Below are 27428 nucleotides of genomic sequence, written 5' to 3'. Positions count from 1 at the left end.
TTGTCTATAAATTTTTATTGTGAGTCTGGTATTTTGGTTCAAATCATCTGAAAACCCCATGTATGCAATAACTATTTCCAAAAGGAACAAATGCATGAATAATGAGATATCCAGGAGACTGACTTAATCCCCAAATGTCATCCAATCCAGTTAAAACCGGTGCCCAGAAAGCGACACCCTCTGGGTCACCCTTCAGGGAGCCTGTTTCCCCTCGTACTCCTTAGCTCAGCTCATTTCTCTCAGTGACTACTGAGCTAAGAAAGCCCCCAGAAATAGTTAAGAATTTTAAGGGCTCTTAGCAGCAAACCAAATGCAAGACGGAGCCATGAGTCAGCTGTTCCACCTCCCTCAACCTCATCGCCCAACTGCCGGCTAGAACAGACCACTTCCTTGTAATACACACGCTCTTTCTCTAGCACGGAGATTTAGCTTAACTCTGCCTTCCCCCACCTTCAGCCTCATTTCTTCTTTTGAAAGGGCTGGGTTCCTTTTTGTGCTTTTTTTCTTGAATCTTAAAAATGAAGCCCAGGCCCCTTGGAACACAGAGCAATGTTAGAGTCCAGTCTTTATGTGTAATCAGTGTAGGGCTAGTGGCTTTGAGGTTCTTTGTTGGTTTGGTTTTGTACTTACTAACGTATTATCCTAGAATCCAAGAATAAATGAAAAGCAATTTAAATATGTATTAGAGTATCTCATAAAAGCACCAAAAATGAGATTTTATTCATAATATACAGAAAAAAAATCAAGTTCTTTCCTTTTGCGTAAATGAAAGCCGTAGGAATCAAGAAATCTTCAGACCCAGAGATCTCATTTAGTTAGCTTCTTTTACTGACACAGGGGATAGTTCAACTAGATTCCATACATATCTGGACAGTAGACAGTAAAGATAAGGGAAGCCCTAGAAGCTCCTAAGTGTATCAGAACCCAGAGGATATTTATATAGATGAGATAAAGAGAAGTAAATTTGGAGGTGGGGATATGATCATAGGAGGAATCTTGCTGTTTCAAAGTTTACAGTAGTGAAATCAGCTAAACAGGCAAATTGAGTTAAACTGGAAGCTCTTCAATGCACTCCCCATCAGTTTACTGGGTTTTGGTCTCACAGGATCTAGCATGTTATGGCTGTGTACTGCCCCTACCTCCACCCAGGCATCCCATATATTATTTCCCCAGCACACATTTTCAGCTTTATGTATTGGGATATATTTTATTCACATCAATTTATTTTATTTTTATTTATTTGTTTATTTATTTTGAGATGGAGTCTCACTCTGTCACCCAGGCTGGAGTGCAGTGGCGCCATCTCGGCTCACTGCAAGCTCCGCCACCCAGGTTCACGCCATTCTCCTGCCTCAGCCTCCCGAGTAGCTGGGACTACAGGCACCCGCCACTGTGCCCGGCTAATTTTTTGTATTTTCAGTAGAGACGGGGTTTCACCATGTTAGCCAGGATGGTCTGGATCTCCTGACCTCGTGATCTGCCTGCCTCAGCCTCCCAAAGTGTTGGGATTACAGGTGTGAGCCACTGCACTCGGCCTATTTATTTATTTATTTATTTTTCAGACAAAGTCTCACTCTGTTGCCCAGGCTGGAGTGCAGTGGCGCCATCTCAGCTCACTGAAACCTCTACCTCCCCGGTTCAAGCGATTCTCCTGCCTCAGCCTCCCCAGTAGCTGGGATTACAAGTGCCTGCCACCACGCCTGGCTAATTTTTGTATTTTTCGTAGAGACTGGGGTTTCATCATGTTGGCCAAGCTGGTCTCAAACTCCTGAGCTCAAGTGATCCACCCAGCTTAGCCTCCCAAAGTGCTGGGATTATGGGCATGAGCCACTGCACCCAGCCTATTCACATCAATTTTCTAAGTCATAAAGATAATAGGATTGCCCTAATAAAAATTCCCATTACATTAATATTTCCTGACAAAATATTTTTCTTATAAAATTGTCACACTTGCCTAGATATTTATGGTTTTCAAGACATTTCAAAACACCTTATCTTGCTTCCTCTTCACAACAATGTTATATATCTGGAGAAAGGTAGTCTTATCAGGCATCTTATTTGTTGATTAGTGTATTTCCTTATCACCCCATACTACAAAGGACTAGAGGTAGAACAACAATACTGCTGGAAAAGGTAGGGTCAGGACTGGACTCCGGGCTTCCTCACTTCTAGCTGGAGGCCCTGTCTCCTGAGGATCTTTATTACTTAGGCCTTTAGCTCCTTGCCCAGAGGTGGCCGCCAAAATATACTTGATCAGAAGCCAACTCTCCTGTCAACTTAAGTGCTGACTCAGGGTTGGTCGTGGTGATGATTTAGGGCTCAGAAGAGACATCATGTTTCTTTTCCTCTTTCTACTTGTCTTCTTCCCTTTTCTACTGGAAGAATTCAGTCCTAATGTCATCCAGCAGGGCAGAGAAAGTTGGTTACTCTGGAGTAGGGGTGGTGGCCCAGCATAGGTGTCTCCCCTGAACAGGGTGAGGAGGGTATTCATGATCGAGGACAGCCTGGTGTATCAGAGAGCCTAAGTAGATAAGAAGGGCTTCCAGGTAGGAGGGGTGCCTGTAGTGGGGGTGGGAACCCCAGCATGATGAGGAGGGAAGCCCCATGGAGAGACAGCCTAGCATAGGTGTATAGTCCAAGGAAGATGCCCGCAAACTGGTATGGGGACCTGGAGACCCTGCTGGGTAAGGATGACACCGCCACAGCAGGGAGTGCCTTGTGTAGGGAGTCACAGCCCAAGGGGGCCAAGGAGGGGAACTGCATGGAACATAGCCCTTGGGTAGGAAACCAGAACCCTGATGGGGTGAGGACGATGTCCATGCAGGGTCAGCAGCATGTCATGGACTGAGTCAAAGCAGGGTAAGGACAGTTTCTGAGGGGTGTTGGTGGCAGGTCAGAGCAAGGACAGGGTAAGGAGGGTGTGTGAGGAGTAAGGGGTACAGTGGCTCTGATAGGAGACTGGCTTCCTACAGGGGGATTGAGCAAATAAGGAGGCTTAAGGATAATGGGAGCCAGATTTCTTAACTGTTGGAGTTCAGAGTCACAGATGTGGAAAAAAGAAAACCATTGGGGTGAACTTACAGTTTTCAATATAGATAGATTAAAAAATATAGATGACAATGTATGTGTGTGTTTGTGTGTATATATGTATATACTTTCATATATTTTTATGCAGCTATATACTTACATATATCCTCCAACTTTGTCTACTAAGAGAATCTCTCATAGCAATAAACACAGCCCAGATTTCCTCTTCTAGATAACATTCTCCACTAAAAGAAACCAGGGCTTCTTGGAGAGATTTCAAGGATTCCAGGATTCAAGGCCTGATTCCAGGACTGAGGAAGGAAACTTGAGTATGAACCTTGTGTCAGAAAGCAAGGAAATGATAGAGATATATCAAAAGGACACAGAAGCCAGCTTCATCATCAAAATGAATCACTGTTGTAATGGATTATAACTCCTTAAATAAAGTAGAAAACTATGAGTCCTAATAATGTTAGTATATGGATAAATGGAAGGTTTGAGGAAGAATGGAATATTTACATAGAACCTCCTCCATAAAATATGTATTAATGATGGCAGGAAAAAGAGTAACTTCCTAATGGAGAAGAGAGGCAGACAGCACCTTACCCAACGATCAAAGTGAACAATCAGCAGTCATGGGAAAATTGAGTTTGTGAACCCCTGAAAGGATCCAATAAAAAGTATTAAGGGTCCATCCTGGTTAACACGGTGAAACCCTGTCTCTACTAAAAAATATTAAAAATTAGCCGGGCATGGTGGCGGGCACCTGTAGTCCCAGCTACTTGGGAGGCTGAAGCAGGAGAATGGCGTGAACCTGGGAGGCGGAGATTGTAGTGAGCTGAGATCGTGCCACTGCACTCCAGCCTGGACAACAGAGCGAGACTCCATCTCAAAAAAAAAAAAAAAAAACAGTATTAAGGGTCACTTGAGAAATTCCTGCCAAAGATGCATGAATTGACTGAATTGAGTCCCACATCAGACAAAGCCAAATTGAGTGACTTCTACAAAATAACTGGCCTGTAATCTTCAAAAGCACCCAAGTCAGAAAAGTCAAGGAAAGATAGAGAAACTAACCATTGCAGACAGAAGACTAAAATCATTGACAACTAAATGCAACAAAGGAGTCTCAAGTGGATTCTTTAACTGTGATGGATTCACTGGACAACTGATGAAACTTGAATGCAGTCTGAGGATTAAATTGCTGTAATACAACAGTGTTAACTTGCATAGTTTAAAAACAGTATTGTTGTCAAAGAATGTCCTGTTTTTAGGAAACAAACACTAACGTATCCAGGGGAGATACTTACTATCCAAGGTAGTCAACTTACTATCAACTGGTTCAAGGGAAAAATGTTCTTTGTACTGTTCTTGCAAAGTGTCTGTAACTTTGAGATTGTTCAACATAATTTTTTTTAAACAAAGTTGGTTGTCATTTTTAAGAAGAACAACAAAGAAAATAGAAAAGAACAAACAAACAAAAATATGCCACATCAAAAGATGCAACACAATCCTGGCAGGGAAATGTTAAGTGGTATGATTCATACATGGATTCTTTTCCCAGCAAACAAAATGCCCCATGCAGTAAACTACCCTCTCAGGTGGAGAATGAAGTAAAGCTGCACCTATTCCAAACAAGGCAACCAAAAGGCTTTTCTTATTCCATGACCACAGACAAATCCTAGAGAGAATGTGCAAAAGCACAGGAAAAACACATGGCCACATTTCCCATCTCATTATTATTATTATTATTACTTATTTGCTTTTGTTATTATTACTATTTTTTTCCCTTTTTTCTTTCTTTTTTTTTTTTTAACAAACCCTTGTGTCGAGGGCTGACTTTCAATAGATCGCAGCGAGGGAGCTGCTCTGCTAAGTAGGAAACCCCGACCCAGAAGCAGGTCTTCTACGAACGGTTTAGCGCCAGGTTCCCCACGAACGTGCGCCGCATGACGGGTGAGGGGGGCAGGGACAGGCGGGGGGCCGGCTATCCGAGGCCAACTGAGGTTCCGCGGCGCTGCCCCATCTCATCATTATTAAAAAGGAATTTATTTTATTTTTTAAAAAATAAATACCACTTTTTAAATGGCAAAATTAGTCTCCATCCATTTAGAGAAAAATACCATCCCATTGAAAAGCTTTGCACTAGGAAAAACTTTCCTCAAGCATAGCTGAGGAAAACGAAACAAAATTGCACCACCCTGACACAGTGGCTATTATGAACTATTATGAGTCTTTACTTGTCTCCGTATTAAACAGCTGTAATCATAGCATGCCATTAGATTCCTTCTGTGTGCTGTGTGAAAGTAGCATAATGGTTAAGCACAGGTTTTGAAACTGACTGACCAAGTTCCTGGCTTCTGCCACTGTATGTGACTTTAAGTTATTTTCCAAAATGCTATAAGCCTCAGTTTCCTCCTGTATCAAATAGGGACAATCTACTCCCTTATCTTGGGGTTTATGAGAGATTTAAATAAGATCATGGATGTAAAGTACTTAGCCCAGTATGTGGCACGTTTTATGTATTCAGTAAATACTTATTATTTTCTCATGAGTACTTTTCCATGTTTTAAATAATCATCTGCTGTGGTCTGAATGTTGTGACCCCCTAAAATTTCTGTCTTTTGTTTTTTTTTTTTGTCTTTTGTTTTTTGTTTTTTTTTTTCCTTTTTCTGGAGAACGGGGTCTCGCTATATTGCCCAGGCAGGTCTCGAACTCCTGGGCTCAGGCTATCCTCCCGCCTCTTGCCTCCCTGAGAGCTGGGATTACAGGCGTGAGCCACCACGCCCGGCCGACCCCCTAAAATTTCTGTGTTGAAATACTAACTCCTATGCTGACGGCATTAGGAGGTGGGGCATTTAGGGAGGTAATTAGGTCACGTGAGCAGGGCCCTTACAAATGGGATTAGTGCCCTTATAAAATAGGTCCAAGGGAGTTCATTTGCCCCTCCCACCATGTGAGGACACAGTTAGAAGTTGCTGCTCTAAGAACTAGGAAGTAAGCCTCATCATACACCAAATCTACTGGCATCTTGATCTTGGAACCATAGCTCCCACTCAGCCACTTGATCACGAGGGTAAACAACTGATACTGTACTCTAATGTGTTGTGTTCAATACCTGACATGAGATGTTCAACACTGTATTATAGATGGTTTTGTCCAACTGTAGGCTAACAAGAGTTCTGAGTATGGAAACATACTCAGGTAGGCTAGACTAAGCTATGATGTTTGATAGGTTAGGTGTATTAAATGCATTTTTGACTTATAATAGGTTTATCGTTATAAGTCAAGGAGGTGGAGGAGCAACTGCTCTCTGCCTACTGACCCTCCTTAGTAACACGGCTATTGGACCCTATCAGGTACTGGATGCAGGCAAGGCCCTGGCGGCTTATAGGGTCCCATGGGTTGGACAACTGTTGATACCACCGTGCAAGAGCACCCAGTAAGGACCAAGTAAAAAGGGGATCCTAACGAGAGCCTGGCCAGGTATTTGAACCAACACAAATGTGCCAGTTCTTCCTGAAGCCCAAGATGTGGAAAGGCTAGGCAATGGGTGGGTTGGGGTTTCCCTACCCCTCATCCTTTAAGAAGATTAGAGTGAGAGCACAGTGGGTGTGGTGGTACACACCTGTAATCCCAGCACTTTGGGAGGCCAAGGCTGGCAGATCACTTGAAGTCAGGAGTTTGAGACCAGCCTGGGCAACATGGCAAGACCCCATCTGTACTAAAAAAACAAAAATTAGCCAGGCATAGTGGCATGTGCCTGTAATCCCAGCTACTCTGGTGACTGAGGCTCAAGAATCGCTTGAGCCTGGGAGGCAGAGGTTGCAATAAGCTGAGATCGCACCACTGCACTCCAGCCTGGGTGACAAAGTGAAAATCTGTCTCAATAAATAAATAAATAAAGAGTGACAGCAGAGAATCTTCGTCTGGGTTCCTCAGCAGGAACTGACACCCAACTGCCTTTGTACCACAGGAGAACAGAAGTAACGTTTTCTGCATGCCCTACCATTTAGAGTACCCAAACCACTAGATCTTATCCCAAAGTGCCAACAAAGAAAACTACAATTCATCTGAGGGGCTGCATTTTTCTGAAGGAGCCAACATTCAGAGGGAAGGTCAACACAAATGAATAGAACATACGCCAAGAGAAATAGCAGTGCTGCAGGAGGAAGACAGCATCTTGGCATCTTGACTCTGGAAATAATAAGAGCACGAAGGATAGATTCAAGGGTAGCACACAAACTGCTCTGTAGAGTGAAAGACCATGATTTCTGAACAAAACAATTCAATAGATGAATGGAAGGACACTGTGGAGCCCAAACTGGAAGATCAAGCGCAAGAACACACGCCTACCCCGATACAAACAATCTCCCTGCTTCTCTACACTTACCAGCTTCCCTTCTTTCTGCCACTCTGGCAGAAACATCTGTTCCTGTCTTAGGTCAACCCTGCCACTTGTGCGTTAGATACTCATTAGATACCTTCCCATCTAACAGAGGCATTGCTCCAACAGTTGTCTCCATCTGGCTATTGTACCATCTTTTTTTTTTGAGACGGAGTTTCACTCTTGTTGCCCAAGCTGGAGTACAATGGCACGACCTCAGCTCACTGCAACCTCTGCCTCCTGGATTCAAGCAATTCTCCTGCCTCAGCCTCTTGAGTAGCTGGGATTACAGGCATGTGCCACCATGCCCAGCTAATTGTTTGTATTTTTAGTAGAAACAGGGTTTCACCATGTTAGCCAGGCTGGTCTCCAACTGCTGACCTCAGGTGTTCTGCCCACCTTTGCCTCCCAAAGTGCTGGGATTACAGGCGTGAGCCACCGCACCGGGACTGTACCATCAATTTTTATCTCTCTACTGCATATGCTCTAATATTTCCCATCTTAAAAAAAAATTCTCCACTCATCCCTGCCAACTATTACCCCATTTCTTTGCTGTCCTTCAGAGTAGAACTACTCACTTTTCCATACAAATATTTCAAGGCAAACTCCAGAAGATCACAGTCTGTTTTACACTTGGTTCAGAGAAGTATGTTTGTAGTTTCTCCAAATAACAGATTTATTTAAGTGTTTTGAATATTCAGCATTCATTTAACTTCTTAACCTACCAGAATATCATTATATTTTGGTATTAAGATAATGATTTTAAAATTATTTGAAATCCAAATATTAATAATAAAAATAATAGGAAGTGTTCTTAAAAGAAGAGAAAAAGTCCTTACTTCTCTCTTGAACCCAGTCCAATTAGATTTTCATTGTCACCATGGCAGCCAAACAGTCCTTAACTCTACTCATGACTTCCAGTTCAACTGACTCTACCTCTTAGCCACTCTTGACCTAACTGACACTTCTTTTTCTTTTTTCTTTCTTTCTTTCTTCCTTCCTTCCTTCCTTTCTTTCTGTCTGTCTGTCTTTCTTTCTTTGTTTCTTTTCTCACTCTCTCTCCCTCTCTCTCCCTCTTCCTCTCTCTCTCTCCCTCTCTCTCTCTCTCCCTCCCTCTCTCTCCCTTTCTTCCTTCCTTCCTTCCTTTCCTTCCTTCCTTCCTTCCTTCCTTCTTTCTTTCTTTCTTTCTTCTCTCTCCTTCCTTCCTTCCTTCTTTCTTTCTGACAGAATCTTGCTCTCTCACCCAGGCTGGAGTGCAGTGATACTATATCAGCTCACTCACTGCAACCTCTGCCTCCCAGGTTCAAGTGATTCTCCTGCCTCAGCCTCCCAAGTAGTTGAGATTACAGGCATGTGTCACCATGCCCAGCTAATTTTTGTATTTTTAGTAGAGACAGGGTTTAACCATGTTGGCCAGGCTGGTCTCAAACTCCCGACCTCAAGTGATCCGTCTGCTTCGGCCTCCCAAAGTGCTGGGATTACAGGCGTGAGCCCCTGTGCCTGGCCAATTCCCTTCTATATTAAGACTCATTCCTCAGGTCATCTCACACAGGATCATGACTTTAAATGCCGTTTACCTGATGACTATTTCCAAATTTTTATCTCTAATCTATACTTTTGTATTGAATCCTAGCTGAGAGATCCAGCTGCTTACTCAATATCCCCGTTAGGTTATCTAATAGAAATCTCATATTTTACATGTTTAAAACAGAACTCTTGATTCTTCCCCCAAACTATTTCTCCTGAAGTTGTCTTAAACGAAAAATAAATTTCATTCTTCCAGTTTCTCAAGACAATAACTTTCGAGTTTTCCTTGACTCCTCTCTTTCTGTTTTACCACATTCAATCTGATGGCAAGTCCTCTTCATTCTAGCAGATCACCATTGCTCTATTCTCCACGATTGCTACGATCCAAATACCTTCATCTTTCAGCTACATTATTAGACTACATCTTTAACTATACTACTAACTGTACTACCCACTTCTACCCTGACTCCCTTAGAGTCCAAGAACTTTCCAGAGCAATCTTTTCAAAATGTAATTCAGAGCTCTGAGAATTAATTTCGTCCTCTCACTCAGCCTCAAATATCAGATTGCTATTCTACCTTGAGGTCATAAAGTACTTTTTTTCAACTCTTGATAAAATGTAAACATAAAGGGTAAAATCACTCCTTTGGTGACCATCATGACTATGACATATGCAGAACCTCATTATTTGCTGTACATTCTCTTAAAAAATCTGAAGTGGTGACTTATGATAAAAGAAATCCTGGCTGGGTGTGGTGGCTCATGCCTGTAATCTCAGCACTTTGGGAGGCTGAGGGAGGCAGATGACTTGAGGTCAGGAGTTCAAGACCAGCCTTGCCAACACGACAAAATCCTACCTCTACTAAAAATACAATAATTAGCTGGGCGTGGTGGTGCACATGTGTAATTCCAACTCCTCGGGAGGCCGAAGTGGGAGGATTACTTCAGCCAGAGAGGCAGAGGTTACAGTAAGCCGAGATTGCACCCCTGCAGTCCAACCTGGGCTATAGAGCATGACGTTGTCTCAAAAAAAAAAAAAAAAAAAAAAGAAACCCAGAAAATGTTGGGAAGCCATGGATTCAAATGAGCAACAAAAGCATAATCAATAGTAAAAAGGCAAATAAACTAATTAAAATAAGGTATTACATTTGAACTGACATTACTTCAAAGAAGACATACAAATGTCCAATACACACATGAAGAGATGCTCAACATCATTAGTCATTAGGAGAATTCAGTGTTGCTGAGAAAATACACATGTCTACCCATATCCCAATAAAAACCTTGAACTCTAACGTTAAGGAGAATCTTATAGGCTTCCAGAAAGAATGAACAAGTTACCTACAATGGGAAAAATATATATTAGACAGGCATAGCATCAAACCTCACACCTAAAACATTGGAAACTAGAAAACAGTGACATATCCTCACACAATACTGAAAGAAAAGGACTGCTACCCAGAGATCCATACCCAGCCATTATTTCCTTAGTTGATGAGAGTGAAAGAAAATAAATACAAGGAGATGTAAGAGAGAGTAAATCATTATATTGACAATGCACTCTATTTGAGGAAAATACTCAGGAAGAGACTAATGAAACATCAAGTTAATTAGAATAGATTATAAATCTCAATATAAGAAAAGATAAAGAAGAGTGATTGGTAAGTAACAAACCTTTATGCATGTATGTATATACACATACTGCAGAGATGGAGAAATTCTGACTGAAGATAAGGTAAGTGTAAACAAGGGCTCTTGAAATGGAAGATTTATAAGAATAATTCAAATGACACTCTAGAATGAAAATACTCACATGATATCAGAAAAACCCAGGTGTTGAATATTGGGTCAGGGAAGAAAAGAAAAATATAAATTTTGAAAATTCACCAAGCCCATGAATTTCTAGCTGAATTTTATCTAACCTTTAGAGGACTGACAATACTACTTTTACTTAAATTACTATAAGCCATAGAAAAGGATGAAAAGCCCCCAATCCACTTTAAAAAGGCAAAATAAACTGAATCAAAGCTGATAAAAATAAGACAAAATTGAAAATTATAGACAGGCTCATGAATATAGAGTCAAGAAATCTAAATAAAACATTTCTAATTAGAATCCAGTAACATATCAAAAAAAAAGATAGACTTCTTCCACGAAACTATGGGTGGTTCAGTACCAGAAAGTTTATCAGTATAATCTATTACACCATATTTTGAAGGAGGATGTATAATCACATCTTTAGGTACTTACCATTTATTTAGTAAACCTGGACTTGGTGGCATGCACCTGTAATCCCAGCTATACGGGAGGCTGAGGTGGGAGGATCATTTGAGCCAGGAGTTTGAGACGAGCCTGGGCAACAATAATGAGACCCTGTCTAAAAAAAAAAAAATTATTTGGTAAAATGGCAGCCATACCTAATGAATAAAATAAGAATTAAAGAAATTGTTTAATATAAAAGGCTATTTACCAAACCAATAGCCAATAGTATCCCAAAGCACAAAATGCTAAAGCAATTTTAATTGAACAGAAACTACACGGGAATGCTCACCATCACCATGACTAAACATTGGCTTGGAAGAGATCTCAATCACATTAACACAGCAATATTAAATAATTGACCTAACATTTGAAAACAAGAATAAAACACTTTGTTTTTCTCATGGTGTGATTGTTAGAACAAAAACAAAAACAAAAACAACAAACCACTCAAGTGACTCTGGTAAAAAGCTACTACAGGAAATAAAATACTAAGAGAATTTGTTAACACAGTTGGATAAACAATAAATATTTTTAAATTAATAGCTTTTTCCATATCTTTTATTTTATTTTATTTTTTATGAGACAGGGTTGCCCAGGCTGGAGTACAGTGACATGATCTCTGCTCACTACAACCTCTGCCTCCTGGGTTCAAGCAGTTCTCCCACCTCAACCTCCCAAGTAGTTGAGACTATAGGCACATGCCACCATGCCCAGCTAATTTTTGAATTTTTTGGCAGAGATGGGGTTTCACCATGTTGGCCAGGCTGGTCTCTAACTGACCTCGTCTCGGCCTCCCAAAGTGCTGGAATTACAGGTGTGAGCCACTGTGCCCGGTCAGCTTTTTCCATATCTTAACAACAAGTACATAGAAGTAGAAACATGGAAAAATATTTCCTTCACAACAATGGTAAAACATAAAATATTTCAGAATAAATTTAGCAAGAAAAAGCAAATCCCATATGGGGACACACACACACACAGTTTTATTGAAAAAACTAAAACAGAGTCTGAACAAAAGAAAGGAAACTATGTTCTTGAGTGGGAAAACAAATACTATAAAAGTGTCAGTTTTCAGGAAACTAATAGATAAATGCAACATAACTTCTATTTCAGCACTGTATTAATTTCCTATTCCTGCTATAAGAAATTGCCACTAACTTAGTAACTGAAATAACACAAAATTATTCTCTTACAGTTCTGGAAGTCAAAAGTTCAAAATCAGTTTCACTGGGCTAAAGTCAAGGTATCAGCAAGACTGATCTTTTCCAGAAGCTCTGAAGGAAGAATCTATTTCCTCCTGTTTTCAGCTTCTCCTGGCATCTGTATCACTTGGCCTGTGACCTCTTCCTCCATCTTCAAAGTGAGTCACTCAGATCTCTGCTTCTGTCATCACGGCACCTTCTCTTCTGCCTCTGACTCCCCTTGTCCCTGTTATAAGGATTTTTTGTGATTACTTAGAATCCATGGAATAATTTGGGATCATATCCCCATCTCAAAATAATTAGCTTTAATCACATCTACAAAGTCCTTTTTGCCATATAACGTAACATTCACAGGTTCAATGGACTGGGAAGTGGTCATATCATAGGGATTCAGGGGGGCACATTATCCGTCTAACACAAACACCAATAAGATTTTTAATATTGTTATGGAACAATAAATGCCCAAGAATAGCCAAGAAGATAGGGAAAAGAACAGTAAGTGGGGAGGGCACCTTAAAAGGCATTATGATAAAATCTACATAGTACTTTGGAGGGATAAATAGGTTAGTAGAACAGGATAGAGAATCCAGAAAGATATCTCAATATATGTGTGAATTTTTTTTTTTTTTTTTTTTTTGACGGAGTCTCGCTTTGTCGCCCAGGCTGGAGTGCAGTGGCGTGTTCTCGGCTCACTGCGAGCTCTGCCTCCCTGGTTCACGCCATTCTCCTACCTCAGCCTCCCGAGTAGCTGGGACTACAGGTGCCTGCCACCACGGCTGGCTAATTTTCTGTATGTTTAGTAGAGTTGGGGTTTCACCGTGTTAGCCAGGATGGTCTCGATCTCCTGACCTTGTGATCCACCCACCTCAGCCTCCCAAAGTCCTGGGATTACAGGCATGAGCCACTGCGCCCGGCCGTAGCTGATCTTCTTATGGGCATCAAAGCCACTAGGGGTGAGGGTCCCAGAAGGGAAGGACCTTTTCAAGTCCCTTCCACACCATGCAGGTGTGAATTTAACACTTGAAAAAAGTGCTATTTCAACTCAAGGAAAAAAGAATGGGTTATTTAATAAATGATGCAATCACAACTACCAAGTCGCAAAAAGAGAATAAAAGTAGACCTCTGTCTCACACAATACAAAATGGTATAAATTACATAAAGAATAAAGGCTCAGTGTTGGGCCCAGTGACTCATGCCTGCAATCCCAGCACTTTGGGAGGCCGAGGCAGGAGGATTACTTGAGGCTAGGAGTTCAAGACCAGTCCAGGCTGCATAGTGAGACCCCCATCTCTACAAAAAAATTTAAATTTAGCCAAGCATCGTGACATGTGCCTGTAGTCCCAGCTACTTTCTGAGACAGGAGGATTGCTTGAGCCCAGGAGTTTGAGCCTGCAGTGAACTATGTTTGGGCCACTGCACTCTAGCCTGAGCAACAGAGCTAGATCCTATCTCTATTTTAAAAAAGAAAAGAAAAGAATGAAGGCTTAAATGCAAACTAAAACAAAAAATAATGTAAGAAAACCTAGAGTATGTACAATCTAGAGATGAGGGATACCTTCTTAACAGAGACTGGAATCCCAGAAACTTAAGAGAAAAAAAAAACAGAAATATTTGAACGTAAACAGATACAAATCCCTTATCTGAAAAATGTGCCAGGTACAAAATCAACTGACAAAAAAAGTTCAAAAAAATGTGTCATGCCAAAGCCAAGGGTCAGTGTCTGTAACATACAACGAGCTCTTGCAAATAGACAAGAATGAGACAAATAACTCAAAAACCAGCATGAGCTGCCTGTCTGTCAGTTGCCCCATTTTTTTCATCTTTCTATCTCTAAGAGAGGCTGGCTCATCTTGAAGCAGAATGTTCAGAGTCTTGAAATACTACTATTTCATAATTCTGAAGCTGTTAAAACCAAGTGAATGATGACTTTGCTGGTGACTAATACAAAAATGGTTATCTGTTCCTGCCACTGAGAGAATCAAGTATTTTTCACTTCTCTCTGGCACATTTAAACTGAAAGAAGAAGAATGCCCTTATTCATTGGGTTTCTTTCCTTCCCTTTCTCTCTTTTAGAGTTCACTTAAAAGTTTCCATGATGAGCTTAGTTTCAGATTTGTTTTCTTTTTTTCCAGTAACAGCACTTAATGTTGTTTCGCTTTGCAGAGTAATTCTTCCATCGGAATTTCAGATTTTATTTTTTTCATTTTATTTTTGAGACAGAGTCTCACTCTGTTCCCTAGGCTGGAGTGCAGTGGCATGATCTCAGCTCACTGCAACCTTCACCTCCCAGGTTCAAGTGATTCTCCTGCCTTAGCCTCCTGGGTAACTGGAATTACAAGCACGTGCCACCAGGTCCAGCTATGAATTTCAGATTTTAAAGTGGGGTATTTTGTTATTTGCAGTATGTCAACTTTCCCCCTCTTCATTTACTCAGTAAGTTTAAGCTAGGTTTGAAAAGAAAATAATAATGACCCAGAGTTGGCAACATAGGGGGAAAATAGAACCTCATCATGTGCCTAAGCCTGTATGCTCACTCACTTGTTACACCCACAAAAGAACTTTCTATTTTAATTCAAATTCTTCCTTCCTCTTCTAAAATATCAATCCAGGCTAAAAACAATGTATGTTTGTACTGAAATCTAAATATATGTTTTACAGAAATTCTAGATCACATCTGTGGTGCTAAGGGGCAGAGAGGGACAAATAAAAGTTTTCTTCAAAAACAATATGAGAGAAGGGAGTTACTGGCTTCAGTCTGACTTTCCTACCCTCTCAAAGCCTCAGTTTCCTCATCCGTAAAATGAGGAGGAAATTAGTACCTACCCCATAGAGTTGTTTTGGAGATTAAATCAGATAATGCATATGATTTAACCAAAGAGCCTTGGATTAGTAAGCTCTCAATAAATGTTGATTATTATTAGTTTGTTCTTATGTAGGGCCACCAGCACTTAATTAGAAGAGTGGCTGTTTCCATCTCTCTTCCTGGAGGTCACTTTGCCTCTGCAATGTGGAGGGTAAGCCAGCAGTGGTTTTCAAACTGTTCTCAGAGCCCTAGGATTCCACAGAGAGGCCTGTGGGCTGTAGAGGGATCAGCGTGAGGCTGAGATGGTGGGTGAGACTCTGAGACTCCCACTACAGCTTTGATTTTTTTCTATTTTATATAAAAGGAACCTGCCTACATTTCACTTCAAAAACCATTAATCTTTTAATTCTGCAAGGCTAAGGCAATTCTGTTATTCTGTGGGCATTCCTCCTTTTTAAAATGACTTTTCCTAGCTTTTTAGTAATCTTTTTTTTCTTCATTATCCATCCTTAACCACCTGATCCCTCCTGAGAGAAACAAAGCATTCAAGAAGCCACATCTGTGTTAGTATGAATTACTTTGATGTATTATGCCTTTGGGGAGGTGCTTGCATTTTAGAAGAGTCCAAACAAGAAGAGGATAAATAGGATAAAGAAAGATTGCTTTTCTGTCGACAGAAATCCTGGCACTACGGGGAAGACTTTTGAGGGTGGGGTGAGAGGGAAGTCTTTTGTAAAACTGCGAAAATGGCAACTCTAACCACTGCCTTAATGAAATAATAACAGCGACTAGCACTGGTAAAGAGATTCTGACTTATACAACAATTTAATCTCCATCTTCTTGGCTGATTAACACGAGCCTCCTGTAAGTGAGATGCTACTGTTTTCCCATGTCCATTTCCAAGACAAGGACATAGAGGCCCTGCATGGCTCAGTGACTCGCCTCAGTTGGCAGAGTTAGGCCCTGACTCAAGTCTCAGGCACTCTCTCCAGGACCACACTGCTACCTCCACCCATTTGGGAAGCCAAGCCTGCTGATACCCAAGGCGCCGACTTTTGAACACTCCCTTTGCAGAAATGGCACAAGCTGGGCCACTCGTTTTTCTGATGCTTCCTCCTTGGAAAGAAAGGAATGGCTGTAGCAGAACTGTCAGCTCTCAATGAGCTCTTTGTGCAAGTAAATTCCAGAGTTTTTATGAACGATGATTACAGCAAGGGCTGCTTCTCCCCCCCAGTAGTTATGGTCAAAAGATTGCTGTTTCAGCCATTCCTGGCATTCCTCCAGAAAACTCTTGGATATATGCACTATGAGTTGCAGACTTGTGGATTATTGAACCTAGGAGACTGAAGAAATCAAGAAGCTCTTGATTTTAATGAGTAAATGTTTCTTCCCATGTCAAAATCCCTGGTGACACAATTTTTTAAAGTTCAAGAAAGTAAACATAAATGTCATTAATCACTGGAGGAAAGGTTATCTTTTTCTATCATATTTCCACAGAGCAAAGTTGCCTGGTTTTTACTTATACATGTCTATCAAGACTAACTGGCATGAGGACGTGTGTAATAAGCTCTCAACATATATATTTGTTAATGAATGAGTGAATTAGTATGTCCTTTAATTTGGAGGCCAAGTAATCATGATAGCAAAAGCAACAGAAACAACATGATAACTTCCTCTGGGATAGCCCTTCACTATGGTGGACTCTGAAAATTCTAGCACACAGCACTGAAGTTAATTGCTTACTGCACTCAGGGAGATCACCACCTTGACCATCTTAGCTGTTGAGTGGGGAAAAATAAGTTGGAATATTGATGATATTTGAGGGTGTGGATGAAAGCACGTTTTTCCTTGCAGGAGCTTGAGATATAGTAGTTTAGGACTGGTAGACACAGCAAGGCAAGAATTTTGAGATGGGAATTTTGAAGAGTCTTGGAGAGCAAATTCATTTGTTACAATTCAATGAAAGGTTCCTCAGTATGATGTTCATTCAAATAAATTTTTCCAAAGATATTTGCAACTTTTGTTATTCTGAGCAAGAGGTTCCTGGAGTGGAAAAATCATGGTGATGAAGACAGAGGAGTAATAAGGTCATATTCATGAAGCCAAATAGTACAATCAGTTTCACCGACACTAGGATTTGCAAACCATAGCCCAAAGGCCCAATCTGGTCCTTGCCCTATTTTTATAGTTTTACTGGAGCAGTCCTATGTTCATTCCTTCAAATGTTGTCTGTGATTGCTTCCATGCTACAAACACAGAGTTAAATGGTTATGAAAGAGACCATATGGCCACAGAGCCTAAAATAGTTACTATCAGTACCTTTACAGGAAAAGTTTGCCAACCCCTGATATGGATGGTAAGCTGTGTGGGAGTAGATTGTTTCACTTCTCATTTTATTTATTTATTCATCAAATTATGTATTAAGCACATATTGTGTGCAAGGTACCTTTATAGGTGTCAGGAATCTAGCACTCAACATGATGAATGCCTGCCCCCATGGAAAAAAATCAACAAATGATATAAACCACATAGAAATAAGTGCTATGAAGGAAAATTAAGCATGGAAAGAAGACAGAGAGGTATTGGGATGGTAGAGGGGGGCAACAGGGACCCTTTGGGATGTGGCAGTCAAGGAAAGCCTCTCTTAAGAGGTTATATTTGAGTAAAAAACCTCAATGGGGTGAATGATGTGAAGATATGAGATAGAGAATGTCTCAGTCTATTTTTTGCACTATAACAGAATATCACAGACTGGGTAATTTATAAACAAGATAAGTTTGTTTGGCTTATGGTTCTTAAGTTTGTTTGGTTTGTGTTTCTTGAGGCTGGGAAGTCCAAGGGCATGGCCCCAGCATCTGCCAGGCCATCTGGTGAGGGTCATTTCATGGTGGTAGGGCAAAAGGCAGAAACAAGTGCATTAGACAAGAGAGGGAAGTGGTCTGAACTCAGTCTTTGTATCAGACACCCTCTCCCATGATAACAACGTGAATCCTGAGCCCTCCTGACCTAATTACCTCTTAAGGTCCCCACCTCTCAATTTCATTACAATGGCCGTTAAATTTCAACATGAGTTTTGGCAAGGACATTCAAACCACAGCAGAGGCTTTGGGGAAAGATTTCCAGTCAGAGGGTAAAGAAATGCAAATATCTGGAGCCCAGAACAAACTTGGTGTGTTGTTAATGGTAAGCAGGTCAGCGCTGCTAAAGCAGGGTAAGCAAAAGGCAGAGTGGAAAGAGCTGACACTGGAGAGCTAGCAAAACCAATGAACTAGTAAAGGCTTAGGGAAGGTGGCAGGGTTTGAACTTTATTCTGAATATGATCGAAAGCTAGTTGTGGGGTGTGAAGCAAGGGAGGGATGGGATATGATTTACATTTTAAAGGCTCACTGAGGCTGCTTTAAATAATTGACTATAGAGGAACAGAATGGAGGCAGGGATGCAATCACAGGAGAGAAATTGTGCTTAGATTACATGGCAGAGATTGGAGGTGGTGGTTGAGCATCAGCGTGAGTTGAGATAAATTTTAAAGGCACAGCTAATAAAACCTGCTAATGAGTGGGGCATGGCATGGAGTATGAGAGAAAGACAAGAGTCAAAGGTAATTCTGAGGGTTTAGAATTGAATGATGGATGAATGATATTGCCATTTACTGAGATATGGTGAAGACTTAAAGGCAAGGAAGGATTAAATTAAGAGATCTGTTTTGTTCCTGTTAAATTTCACATGCCTGTTAGACATTCAAATGAAGATGTCAAGTTGACAGTTGGATATGAATATGTGCAAATGGAATAGATTGGGCATAAGATCTAATTTGGGATTCATCAGCATATGGGTGGTATTCAAAGCCATGGAATTTGCTGAGATCACCCAGGGAATGACTATAAATTTTTTTTAAAAGGCGGGGGTGATCACTAAACCCTAAGGCTAGTGGTGAATTGGAGCTGGCTCACCACTGACCCTAGGGTTTAGTAATCAGCCCCTCTAATTGAACACATCTCTTCTCAACTCCGCATTCAGTGACATCATGCTAATAGCTTGGAATCAGCCATAGTGGACATGATTGAACCATGAAAATTGGCAAACACTACACATCATGGTCCCCCTCCTTCCAATAGAAACAGTTATCAAATATTTACCAGCACACCACTGCCTGGGGCTCTCATATTTTGAAGTCATGAAAGGCAGGAAGAGACAGTATGAGAGACTGAGAAGAACTGGAATGTGAAGAGGTAAGAGGAATACCAGAGTGTGGTGTCTTGACCGAAGGTCAAGAGACAATTACGTGTTCTTTCTCTTTCCTCCCTTCTCCAAGGCTTTCAGCTCTTGGAGTTGATGGAACATATCACATTATAGAGAGTGTTTAACTCTCTAACCTATCCTTCGCTTAATGACTTTAACTCATTCGTACAAACGCTGATGCTCTGGAGAGCCATTATATGAAAAATATTTCCATGAATTTTAATTGGAAAATTACGACGTGTTCTATCTCGACCAAAGCAAGATACCTAAGCAATTTCCAGAGATAGAAAACACATCAATTGACCATTGAAAGCAAGTTTAAATAAGTAATAGAGCATAAATGGAAAGTAAATAAATACAGACTATACATCAAATGCAAATTAATAAAGAAAAATCTTGGGAACAAGTGGTGAGTGGTAGAGGAGGGTGGGTGAAAGTCACTGGTATGTGCATTTTTTCAAGCAATTTTTTCACATATTTTTCAACCTCTTGTCGCTCATGGTTATCTAAATATACATATAATCTTTAAAAAAGATAATATCACAGAATAACACATTTAGAACTAAAGAAAGGCTAAACACAAGATTACTCTGAAACACATAGTAATAATATACATGAATAACAAGTCAGAAGAATCCTAGAAGATACCACCCATTCGTTCTTCTTGCTTGGCTCACTTAAGCAAAGCAAAATGTATAGGTTTGTTCAAACATGGTGCACAGTGATGTTATCTGACTAGAAATTGTTGTGTCAAGTGAATTAATGAATGTGTCTGTCTACCATAATGGCAAACTAACAGTTCTCATTGAGTATATAGTTATTGTGTTTGGGGTGAAAACTTATTATATTCAGAAAAAGAAATTGTTCATAACCTGGTAAAACCATTGTGCTGAGAAGTCATTAACAGCACAGTTTTTATAGAAGACAAGTCAGCTTTCAATTCTTCTATCCAAGAGGAAAAATTTCTCTGTTCTGCAGAAAGCAGCAGCACTTGTCAATTCTGTATTTTCTGTTTTTGAAAGGCTTCAACCTCACAAAACCCATATTGTCGTTGTCATTATTATTATTATAGCTACTGATTATTAGAAGGTAATATGTATCAAGCAAGCCAACAATTATTTATTCCCCATTATATAGAGGAAGAAATTTAGTTTCACAGGAAAAGAAGTAATTCAAGAGGGGAGACTAAAGCAATGTCTTCTGAGGAACTAAAATTAAAAGGAGAAATATTTTAAATAATGATTTCTTTAATTGTACAATTGAAAAACGTACTCATGTGCTTCTTGACTTCACACACACACACTGCTTCAGCAGCAGGGAAACACCAGAGCAGAGCACATATTTAGTGAGACTAACTCTATAAAACAGAAAGGGACAATGAGCATGCATCATCCGTATAAGCCACATGGATGACAATGTCAGTTGAGGGCACATCTTATACTGTTTTTCTGGAGCACAGTCTTAGTTTGTTTTCTACTGCTATAACAGAATACCCAGTTTATTAACAATAGAAATTTATTTGGCCTGTGGTTCTGAAGGCTGGGAAGTCCAAGGGCCTGGTACTGGCATCTGGTAAGGGCCTTTGTTCTGTGCTTTCTCATGGCCAAAGGTAAAAGTGAGTACTCAAGACAGAGATAGGGGCTGGGTGCGATGGCTCAAGCCTGAAATCCTAGCACTTTGGGAGGCTGAGGTGGGCATATTTCCTGAGCTCAGGAGTTCAAAGACCAACCTAGAACAGTACAATCAACATGGTGAAACCCATCTCTACTAAAAATACAAAAAATTAGCCAGGTATGGTGGCATGCGCCTGTAGTCCCAGCTACTTGGGAGGCTGAGCACAAGAATTGCTGGAACCTAGGAGGTGGAGGTTGTGGTGAGCTGAGATTGCACCACTGCACTCCAGCCTAGGCAACAGGGAGAGACTCTGTCAAAAAAAAAAAAAAAAAAGACAGAGATAGGAAATTGGGCCAAAGTTATACTTTTATCAAAATCCCACTCCAATAATAACTAACCTTCTCCTGCAATAATGGCATTAATTCATTCATGAGGGCTATGTAACTATGACCTAATCACCTCCTAAAGGTTCTACCTCTTAATACCATCGCAATGACAATTAAATGTCAACATGAGTTTTGGAGGGAACATTCAAACCATAGCAAGCACAAAATTAGTAATGATGGGTTAGAGATGTTAAGGGACTTACTCTAACCACAAAACAAGTATACAATGTTTCAGTCAATGACAGACAACATGTACAACATGGTCCCATAAGATTTTAATGGAGCTGAAAAGGTCCTGTCACCTAGTGATGTTGTAGCCTTTGTAATATTGTAGTGCAATGCATTATTCACATGTTTGTGATGATGCTGGTGTAAACAAACCTACTGTGCTGCTAGTTTTATAGAAGTATAGTACATCGCACCACTGCACTCCAGCCTGGACAACACAGCGAGACTCTATCTCAAAGAAAAAAAAAATAAGTATAGCACATACAATGATATACAGTACATGATACTTGATAATGATAGTAAACGTCTATGTTACTGGTTTATGTATTTACTATACTATACTTTTAATCATTATTTTAGAATGTACTACTTCTACTTATATATTTTTTTAAAAGTTAACTGTAAAATAACCTCAGGCAGGTCCTGCAGGAGGTATTCCAGAAGAAGGTATTCTTTTCATAGCAGATGACAGCTCCATGAGTGTTATTGCCCCTGAAGTCCTTATTGCCCCTGAAGTCCTTCCAGCGGAATAAGATGTAGAGGTGGAAAACAATGATATGGATGATCCTGACCTTGTGTAGGCCTAGGCTAGTGTGTGTGTGTCTTCGTTTTTAACAAATAAGTTTAAAAATTTAAAAAAAATTCTTAAATAGAAAAAAGTGTATAAAGATATAAAAAAATTTGGATAGCTGTAAAATGTGTTTGTATTTTAAGCTAAGTGCCATTACAAGAGTCACAAAGTTAAAAATAACTAAAAAGTTAATAAAATGAAAATGTTACAGTAAGCTAAGGTTAATTTATTATTGAAGAAAAAAAGTTTTAATAAATTTAATGTAGCCTAAGTGTATAGTGTTTATAAAGTCTACAGTAGTGTACAGTACTCACATTTATTCACCACTTACTCACTGACTTACCCACAACAACTTCCAGACCTGCAAGCTCCATTCATGGTAAGGATCCTATACAGGTGTATTTTTGTTTTTAGACAGGATCTCATTCTGTCACCCAGGCTGTGGTGCAGTAGTACGATCATGGCTTACTGCAGCCTCAAACTCGTGGGCTCAAGCAATCCTCCTGCCTCAGTCTCCCCAGTAGCCCAGTCTCCACGCTCGGCTAATTTTTTAATTTTTCTTTTGTAGAGACAGGGTCTCACTATGTTGACCAAGCTGGGTTAGAATTCCTGGCCTCAAATGATCCTCCTGCCTCAGCTTCCCACAGTGCTGGGGTTACAGGCATGAGCCACGGTGCCTGGCCAGGTGTACCATATTTTATCTTTTATATATTTTTCTGTACCTTTTCTATCTTTAGATACACAAACACCACTGTGTTACAACTGCCTATAGTATTAAGTTTAGTAACATGCTATACAACTTTGCAGCCTAGGATACCATATAGCCTAAGTGTGTAGTAGGCCATACCATACCATCTTGGTTTGTGTAAGTTACACTCTTACACTCTATCGTGTTCACACATCAAAGAAATCCCCGAATGAAGCATTTCTCAGATCATATCTCCAACATTAAAACACGTGACTGTATTTAGTAAAGATTTAAACACAGCACTTACTGGCACTGAGGTTTATTGGCTTTCCTCCCCAGCAACTAGCCTCTGGCTTCCACAAGCCACACTCGGGGATTTGTTTCTCTCTCCATGACAGGGATGGCGTTTTCCAGCCAGAATCTCAAGCCCTCTTGGGCTCTGTGTAAGCCCTGGTGCTTTGTCTTCTCTGCCACACTTTCCCTTCTACTTCACTTTCATGCTTTGCCTTAGAAAGAAATCTCAGCCAATTGCTAGAAATCTCCACATTCTGCTCCATGGAATTCCGAACAGAGGACTAGAAAGTTACCTGTTTGTGACTTGGACAGAAGACATCATGTATCTTTCCCTCCCCTCAACCCCTGTCATCAATAACATAAATAATATTGCTTCCTTCGATTGTAAGGATTATTATTATTTCTGCTTACATGGGACCTGATCTTCTGCTTTGAAAAAAGAATGATTCACCTCATCTGCATGTTAATGTATTCATTTGCACTGTGTGATTTGCTCCTCTTCTCTCACCCTCAATTCACTGCAAATCGAGAGGATTGCTAACAAATAGCAGTTGCACAAGAAAAAGGAAACCCACGTGTTCATGTTATTTCAAAAGTTTGTGTCATCTTCTTGCGCGCTCCCTAGGTTTGGAGCCGTCTTCATTTTCTTCTATCCGCTCCCACCACCAGCTTGTTTCCCTCTGCTACAATGCCCAATTTAGTATTTTCCCTACAACAGAAAACCCAAACATGGCAAAAATTCAAGACGTTCTGAAGAAACACCTGGAAGATACCCTAAACAAAATCAAAAGTGAGAGTCTGTAGATGCAAGTTGCTGCCCATTGGCCTCTCCAGCCACGCCCACAGGGAGAAGAGCCAATAGGAGTCCTCAGCACTGAAATTAACATGCAAGAAAGACAGCCATTCTTACTCTGTGAGGATGCCATGGAATGTAGTGGAAAGAGTGTAAGAGAATAGATTTCAAGGCCTGAAAGACCCACGTTTTAATCCTAGCTCTTTCACTTTGATCACTGGATTCTTTCATGTGTTTATTTATTCAGTAATTATGTATTGAGAACCTACTATGTGCTAAAGTTCTAAATTTCAAAGATACAGGGAGGAGCAACAAGACATCTCTACTTTCAAGAAGATTAAGAATATATTTGAGATAATGTTGGTCAATATACTTAATCTCCAAAATACTTACACAATAAATAATACCGACCTCATAGGTAACAATTAAAATGGAATAATGTATGTAAAATGTTATTTGGTGCCATGAATATGATAAGCAACCATTATTACTCCTTATACCTCCTCCCCCATTCATCTGGTTTCCAAGTTCCTCCTTCAGTTATTCAAACACCTCTAAAAATGTCATTAACTCTGATAATCAATGGTATTCCAGATTGGTGTTTGTGATCCTGTGATTTCAAAGGCATGGGTACTTCCTGAAACTGGCTGGAAAGAGTCTCTCTAAGATCTGAGCTCAAAGTACACTGAGGTCACACTTCAAACCTCCTACGAAGATGGAAAAATAACAGTGCAGGAGAGGGGGTTTGGAGAGTGTTTAAATTATTTGGGGAGAAGATGTTATAAAATGTAACTGAGGCAATACAGTTATTCAGATGTCTCAGCATCTAGGACAATCTAGAAGAGAGGCATGTTATACTTTTATTATGTTTTTATTTAGTGTTTAAAAACATTTGAAATGATAAGTGTTGGAGATTTACTAGGAAATACAGCAAATGCTTAGTATCTGTGTCCACTAAATTATGGCATGGCCTTAAAATTAAGTAAATGTTTATGTGTAAATTTCCAAAAGTTAGCTAGCACAGAAATTAATCTGGAAGAAAAAAAGGGAATCTTGATTCCGAGTTAAAAAGTAGATCCTAGAGTTATTTTCTTTTGCTTTGGGTTTTTATGCCTGCCCCCTAACTCTTTAAACACTTTTTAGTATGGATGTGAAACAAACATGCCTTTATATTTACCAAATAAGTAATCTGATCTTCAGCCAAAAAAAAAAAAAGTAATTGGCTCCTAATTACCAGGCATAATGCAAAGAAGTACCCATGGGGTGTTTGTGTAAGTCCCCTGAATTTTCCAGGGAAGAAAACAACCAAGGAAAAAAGAGACTTTTGTTGCAGAAACCTTTGGCCAAATTAGAAACAGATTTAATATTGTGTTTATGGGGGAATTGTCTAGTCAAATCCAGTCTACTCCTATGCTGGGGGAAGCTTCGAGGTAGGTCACTCAGGACATCCTTTTACTAAAGGGAACACGAAGCAGGGCATCACACAGCACCACATGCTAAGGACTTTGAACTGAGCATATGAAAACATTTACCTGTAGATTTAGTTGTAAGCTTTTTAGAATGCAATTTTTGTTTCTCAAGTTTGTGAAATCTCATTTTGTCCTGATATTTAGAAGTGAATCTTGTACCAAAAATTGTGTATTGTACGTTGATAGAAACTCAGTCCATAAATTGCTTAGGAGATTTAAGGACTTGGTTTAACAGGGCAAGTAAGTGCCAAGAAACGTTATTTGACAACAAAATTCCACTCTTATTTTCAAAGGTTTTGTTTCTGATAATCCACAAAACTACGTTCATTACCTTTGGCTTATGGCTTACACAGTGAATTAGTAGGAACCTAGTACAATATGCTTTGATTTTTAAATAGTGTCAGTGTGGAGATATTGTACTGATGATTAGAAACATCCTCTGTTTTGTGAAATTGTCTGTTAACATCCATCTGAAATATAGAACTGATTTCTTTCCGGGGGGCCTAGCAGTGGTTGTCATAGATTGCTGTCCTTATTTTCATTATATATTTCCAAAAGAGATTAATAGTTATTTTTTATTTTAGTTCCTCCTAATTTGACAGCAATAGAAGATTTATGCTTGCATGAATGTCTATGATCCTTTAAGTTGGGTACAATGGCACATTTTTGTCCATTGGAGTTTGAAAGTACAGAAAGAAAGAATTCACCATGGAGGAAAGAAAACAGAAAGAAGGTGTAGCAAGCTCTGTTGCTTGAGTATTCAACATCTGTTACTCCTCTCTTCCTAACAGACCCATATTTTGTTTAGGTCTCTACCCACCATAGAGGGTGTTATGTTTTCCTCTAATTTGGTATTGAGGCCTCTCTGAGGAGAGTGGCTATAAACTTTATCCCTGCTTTGATAGGGCAGGGCAGGGCTAGAGGAAGGTGCCAGGTGGAGTTCCAGGGGAGGTGGTCGTGGATGTTTATACTGTGCCTTTCACAGGACCCTTTCAAATCCTGGTGCTTGAGTGTCTGACCTACGTGCAGGGGTCCCTCCCACAGGAGACTTGCTCATACTGGCAGATGCCCTTGTGGCTCTTGTGTAAACTGTGTCCAATTTCTTTCTACCAAGACAGCCAGACTCAAGGAGGGCGCTGACCAGGACAAAAGTTAAGTTTGGCTGTGTCGGTCAGATGAAACACAGTGGAGCAGTGTATTACTAACAGATTCCAAAGGGAAGAGGGCAGCACACCTTGCAGGGCCAAAAGAAAGGGGAAAGCTGTCTGGAACATGCACACTTAACCAGCAGGGGGACAGCAAGAGAGAGAGAAAGAGACCTCTGGGGCAAAGCCTTTATTCTGGTCCAGCATGTTACCCAAGCAGGTTTCCCACAATGAGTTCTAATTGGTGGGTTTACAGCAAGCAGGTACGAGGTCCATGAAGTCACACTGTGACCAAGAGGTGATCACTGTGGCATATCTGGGCAGTCCACCCACGGCGTGGGGGGTCAGTGGGGTAAGTCAAGTAGGTTGCATCTATCCATCCCATAAAAAGGTGGTCACCAGGAGGCAGTTGTATAAAGCGAGTACCTGGATTGACCCAGAACTGGGAAGAGATAGAGTTTGGAGAAATTGCAATCTGTGTCAAAGATGTCTAAGCCCTGCTTCTAGTATGAGAGACTCCAACTTATATTGAAAATGAATGCTGAGGCAACATGAAATTAATACAAATTCGGCTTTGCAGACACCGATGCCTCCCAGAGCCCTCTGCCACCCGCCATAGTCAACCCCATCATGTTCTTCAACATTGCCATCATCAGCGAGCTTTTAAGCAGAATCTCCTTGGAGCTGTTTGCAAAGTTCCAAAGACAGCGGAAACTTTCATGCTCTGAGCACTAGAGAGAAAGGATTTGGTTATAAGGGTTCCTGCTTTCACAGAATTATTCCAGGGTTTATGTGT

At 40.4% G+C, this 27428-nt stretch overlaps 2 long non-coding RNA genes across 2 annotated transcripts in view; both read right to left on the bottom strand.

Annotated features, from left to right (window-relative positions):
* The window catches only part of LOC134737906 (uncharacterized), a 44829-nt gene extending 33513 nt beyond the window's left edge, over positions 1-11316 (bottom strand). The window contains exon 1 of the long non-coding RNA XR_010123322.1: positions 11189-11316. This is a non-coding gene — a long non-coding RNA (uncharacterized LOC134737906). The remainder of the gene's footprint in view (positions 1-11188) is intronic.
* Positions 11317-12399: 1083 nt separating this feature from the next.
* Positions 12400-27428, bottom strand: part of LOC134737907 (uncharacterized) — a 49232-nt gene continuing 34203 nt past the window's right edge. The window contains exon 4 of the long non-coding RNA XR_010123323.1: positions 12400-12628. This is a non-coding gene — a long non-coding RNA (uncharacterized LOC134737907). The remainder of the gene's footprint in view (positions 12629-27428) is intronic.

Source organism: Pongo pygmaeus, chromosome 13 (genome assembly GCF_028885625.2).
Source record: "Pongo pygmaeus isolate AG05252 chromosome 13, NHGRI_mPonPyg2-v2.0_pri, whole genome shotgun sequence".
Taxonomy (NCBI): Eukaryota; Metazoa; Chordata; class Mammalia; order Primates; family Hominidae; genus Pongo; species Pongo pygmaeus.
This window is presented reverse-complemented; position numbering and strand designations above follow the sequence as displayed.